Source organism: Loxodonta africana, chromosome 10, assembly GCF_030014295.1.
Source record: "Loxodonta africana isolate mLoxAfr1 chromosome 10, mLoxAfr1.hap2, whole genome shotgun sequence".
Lineage (NCBI taxonomy): Eukaryota > Metazoa > Chordata > Mammalia > Proboscidea > Elephantidae > Loxodonta > Loxodonta africana.
The window spans coordinates 105,318,482-105,324,481 of record NC_087351.1 but is presented as its reverse complement, the minus strand read 5'-3'; positions in this window follow the sequence as shown (position 1 = coordinate 105,324,481).

Sequence of the window (6,000 nt, the reverse complement as noted above, 5' to 3'; positions counted from 1 at the left end):
TATGAAAAAAAAAAAAGTAATAAAATATATATATATATATATATATATATATATATATGTTTTATATGAGCTCACTTTAAAAAAGAAGTCTTGTACCATGATAAGAATTTTGGGTTGATTTACAAAGCAGTTCTTCAAAAATGCAAACATTTCTAAAAACTAATTAGTGACTTGCAGCATGGAAAGAAAGCATGTGCTATGATGCCAAAGTATTTTTTAATACTACTTCAGCTTTATCACAGTACTCGGAGTATATATATATAAATACTTGTAAGTTTTAACAAGTGCAGCTTCTATTCCCATTGGTAGACTATCGCTGATTTGGATGACCTAGAAGTTACGTGTGCATACAACCCATTCCAAGTCAAGTCGTTTCTACTGAAGAGTTCAACTTAGTAAAAAGATCATTTTTTATCTTGAAGCTGTGTTTCATTAAAATATATGTTTGTATTAAGACCACAAAAGCAATTTTGTCTTTTTGACTAAATTTACAATGGCGTTCACAGTAATATCAGATGTTTCCCCTTTGGCAGAATGAACTTCCTAAAGCTTTATTTTGAGTCCATGAATTGACTGAAAAAAATCAAACCAGCATTGGCGTTAACTGCTCTTGTCTTTGAAACATCTGATGACACTGATATCAAATCGGCATCATTTCGCTGTTGGCGAAATTGTCCTTCTGCCCAGGGAGACAACATAGTAATAGTAATCAATTTTCTTCGTATGTGCACAAGAAAACTTGGAATAAAAAAGAACAAGGTTAACTTTGAAGAGCAACCCTTTGATGTCACTGAAAAGTCATGTTTCACAGAGTGATGTGTAAAAGTACTTTTCTGCCGCTGATGTTAAATCCTCTTTCAGCATAACTCATTACCATCAAGTCAATTCTGACTCATGACAACATAAAGTTAGGAGTTCAAACCCACCCAGCAATGTCACAGAAGAAAGGTCTAGCAATCTACTTCCATAAAGATTACAACCAAGAATACCCCATGGGAAACAAACAGCAAAAGACAAAATAAATAAATGTGATTCACAAAATTAAAATCTTTTGTTCACCAAAAGACTTTACCAAAAGAGTGAAAAGACAAGCTACCAATGGGGAGGATGTCTTCAGAAATCATATATCCAACAAGAATCTAATAACCAAAATATATATAAAACTTCAACAACTTAACAAAAAGACAAATAACCCAATCATAAAATGGGGAAAGGACTTGAATAGACATTTCACCAAAAGCAACATCCAAATGGTCACCAAGCACATGAAAAGATGCTCAGCATCAGTAGCTATCAGAGATGAAATCCAAACCAAACGCGATGTCATTTCACTCCCACTAGGATGGCTAAGATAAACAAACAAACAAAAAACAGAAATAATCAATGTTGGTGAGGATGTGGGCAAACTGAAACCCTTACCCACTGCTGGTGGAAATGCAAAATGGTACAGCCATTGTGGAAAACAGCATGGTGGTTCCTTAAAAAAAAACTAAAAATAAAACTACCATATGCCCCAGCAATTCCACTCCTAGGCATATACCCAAAAGACTTGAAAGCAGAGACTCAAAAAGAGATTTGTATACCAGTATTCATTGCAGCACTACTCACAATAGACAAAAGGTGGAAACCACCTAAATGCCCATCAGCAGAGGAAGAGATAAACAACATGTAGTACATACATACAATGGGATGTTAACCAATAGGAGAAATGAAGTCTTGGTACATGCTGCAGTATGGACAGAGCTTGAAGGCATCATGCCGAGTGAAATAAGCCAATCACAAAAGGACAAATATTGTATGACCTCACTTATATAAAAAAACAAGAAAAGGCAAACGTATAGAGACCAAAGTTTAGTAGTGGTTACCAGAGGCGGGAGAGAGGGGGCAAAAAGGGGGTTAACGGTGATAGAAAAATCGCATTGATAAAGGATAGGGTTGCACAGCTGATTATTGTAATTGATGTCAGTAATTACACACCTGTAAAAAGTTGAATTGGTAAAAGTTTGTGCAATAGATATATTTACAACAATGACAAAAAAAAAAAAAAAGAGTAGCTGCCAAGGCTGCTTATGTACAACGAAACACCTCATGGATTTAGTTCATTGGTTTCGAGGTTCAGGGTCATGGTTTCATGGAACATCCCAATTAATGGGCCTAATGATGTGTTTAGTGCTTCTGTTCTACTTCCTAGTTCATTGTTTAGTGCCTGGGTCTTAAAAGCTTGTAAGTGGCCATCCAAGGCACAACAATTGGTCTCTGTTTACCTGGAGCAACACAGGAAGAAGGAGAGTCAGGAACAGGAGGAGGATGTGGAATGTGTGGCCATCTGCCTCCATGAACAACTGCCTCCTTTGCCATTAGACCAGAAGAACTGAATGATGCCCAGCTACGATTACTGAACATTTTGATCAAAGATTCCATAAAAGAATCCTGATCAAAAGGGGGAAAATGCAGAAAAGAATTTCAAAATCATGAACTCTAGAATTTCTGGAGATGTGGAGGCTGGATAACCCCCTGAAACTACTACCCTGAGATAATCATTAAACCTTAAACCAAAAACATCCCCTAAAGTCATCTTAAAACTGAACACTTTCTTTCTGTGTTGGTTCTGGGGGAAGGTGCTTGTCATCAATCTTTCCCTGTGTGAAGGAGTTTCTCAGTGCAGGAGTTTCTCATTAAACCTGTGTGAAGGAGTTTCTCATTAAACCTTAAACCAAAAACATCCCAGGCCCAAAGGATGCACTCTGCTCCTGGCTCTTCTTTCTCTGTCGTAGGTGGCTTTTCTCTCCTTTTATCTCTCATAGCATGGTAAAGGGCAGTAACTTAAGATACTTCCCATCCTAATCCTACCTCATTAACATAACAAACACAATCTAATCCTCATTAACTTGACCTACTCCTACCTAATCAACATAACAGACAACTCACTCCCAAATGGGACCATAAACACAGGCATGGAGGCTAGGATTTACAACACATCACAAAATGAAAACCCACTCCTGCCGAGTCAATTCCGACTCATAGCGACCCTATAGGACAGAGTAGAACTGCCCCATAGAGTTTCCAAGGGCCACCTGGAGGATTTGAACTGCCGACCTCTTGGTTAGCAGCTGTAGAACTTAACCAGTACACCACCAGGGTTTCCATCACAAAATGAAGGATAATCAAATCACAAAATGGAGGACAAACCACACAATACTGGGAGTCATGGGGGGGCCAAGTTGACACATATTTGGGGAGAACACAATTCAATCAATGACAGGAATCCACCTGGTGATGCTACTTCATAATGACTTCCTCAAGATGACATGACAAAAATCCTCAATAAAAGCTCTGGACACTGAATCTCCAAGGGCTTCCTGCTGAGTGAAAGACATCCGCTCTAGGGAGGGAAAAACATGCCTTCTTTGGGACGAGGAAGTTTCACGTTGGTAATCCTTTGGGGCCTCACCATAGGAGTCTTTTCTTTGTGCTGATCCTGATTTATATATCCTTCATAATAAAACTGTAGTCAGAGTAGAGCATTTTTATTGAGTTTCAGGAGTCATTCTAGCAAATTATCAAACCCAAGGGAGTCGTGGGAGCCAGTAGGTCAGAAGTGAGGTGGCTGGGGACCCCTGAGCTTACAACTAATAAGAGGGTAAAAGGAACCCCCAAATTTGTAGCCAGCAGGTCAGAAATGAGTGGAGTCTAGGGACTCCCAAGCTTGTGGCTGGCATCTGAAGCCTTGGGTCTGGAGGACTGTGGCCTTTAACTTGTGAGGTCTGACCTAGCTCCTGTTGGTTGAGGTCAGAGAAGGAAGTGATGTGTGAGCAGCTGGTGTCAGAAAGAAGCGGCAGAGAAGTGAAAAGCGGGGATTTTGATGTATGTTTTATCTTTTCCACATACCAGATATTGCCAACTGTCCCCTGTGGAGCAAAATCACCCCCAGTTGAGAACCACTGTTGTTAGGTGCCGTCGAGTTGGTTTGGAAACACTGCCTGGTCCTGCGCCATCCTCACAATTGTTGCTATGCTTGAGTCCACTGTTGCAGCCACTGTGTCAGTCCATCTCGTTGAGGGTCTTCCTCTTTTTCACTGACCCTCTACTTTACCAAGCATGATGTCCTTCTCCAGGGACTGGTCCCTCCTGATAACATGTACAAAGTATTGAGACGTAGTCTCACCATCCTTGATTTTATGGAGTATCGTGGCTGCACTTCCAAGACAGATTTGTTCGTTCTTTTGGCAGACCATGTGGTATACTCAATATTCTTCGCCAGCACCACAACTCAAAGGTTTCAGTTCTTCAGTCTTCCTTATTCATTGTCCACCTTTTGTGTGCATATGAGGCGATTGAAAACACCATGGCTAGGATCAGCCACACCTTAGTCCTCAGGGTGACATTTTTGCTTTTCAGCACTTTAAAGAGGTCTTTTGCAGCTGATTTGCCCAGTGCTATGAATCTTCTGATTTCTTGACTGCTGCTTCCATGGCTGTAGATTGTGGATCCAGGTACAATGAAATCCTTGACAGCCTCAACTTTTTCTCCGTTTATCATGATGTTGCTTATTAGTCCAGTTGTGGGGGTTTTTGTTTTCTTCGTCTTGAGGCGTAATCCGTACTGAAGGTAATCTAACTGACCCCAAGAACTGGCAGCCTCATGGCTTCAAGCTTTTTTCAGGCCACAGCACAGGCTGCTGGTGCAGGCCATTGGCACAACTGGCTGGTACACCAAGTAGCTAAGTGGCTACAGGGTCAACAACCTCAAACTCTTTCCCCTACCACCATCCAAGACTGGCAGCAGATACTTTTCCCTAGCCATTCATGCCATAGTGCACTTTCTTTATTCATGAGCACCTTGCATGCTGTTCTTGAAAGACAGATAGCACATACATCCTGCAACAGGGAAAGAGAGATATTGCTGGGAAACTTCTGGCTTTAACCATGTATTAAAGTGTAAAGTGCTCACATATGTCTCACACACTACTAGATAAGACCATGGTGGAAATTCCAAATGGAGGTCTACCAAACCCATCCAGTCTGTTTGTGTGGAACTATTACTACCATATCACCTCGGGTGCTGGTTAATTTTATGTGTCAGCGTGGCTAGGCTATGGTGCCCAGTTTGGTAGAACACCAGTTTAGTTGCATTTATGAAAGAACTACATATGATTAAGTCAGTTGGTCTTACATAAAGTAGATTACCTTCCAAACAGCTGAAGGCCTTAAGAACAAAAAGGAAATTTTCCCTAGGGTATACTCTGCCTCCAGACCATTAAGAGACATTTTGCAGAACTCTGACTCTTCATTCCAATTGCAAACAACTTGAACTAGCCAGGCTCTTTGTTCAAGAGGCTAGAGAAGTCTGAATTTAGGACATGGCTCTAGGGGGAAGTCCTTCTTTGTCCTTTTTGGCTTCTAATAGGCAGCAGTCCTTGGAGTTCCTGAGTTTGTAGATTCATCTGCCTCTATCGTTAGATAGAGTCTGTCTTCCTCCGGTGTCTATGCTGCCTCTGTGTCTATGCTGCTGTTTATATAACTCAGAAGTGATTAAGTTTAGGATCCAGCCTACACTGATGTGACCTCAACTGATTGATTGATCATGTCATATTTGATCGCATATGGAAGCTGATTCCACTCCATTCCATTCCATTCTGGAAGATAATCTGTTCTACCCAAGGCCAGGATTTCAATACATATTTTAGGTGGGACACAATTCAATCTGTAACAGTCAGGAACCTTCCAGACCAGCTCCAGTCAATCTTCTATGGAGCACCTTTTCCATATCTGAGATGCACTCATGGGCTCACGTGTCTTCTTCTCTCCAGGCTCAATCAGCATCCCAGCTTCTTCATCTCTTCTTTATACCTTGCCTGCATTTTCCTTTGGTCAGAAGAACCATCGGTCCAAAGAAGCAGATGTGAATAGGAAGGCAGGGGCAGTGCCTCAACCCTCCTGTTCTGAATCGGTCTCTGAGTGTGTGGGACAGCTGGCCAGACTGCCCGGTCAGCTGGGAGAG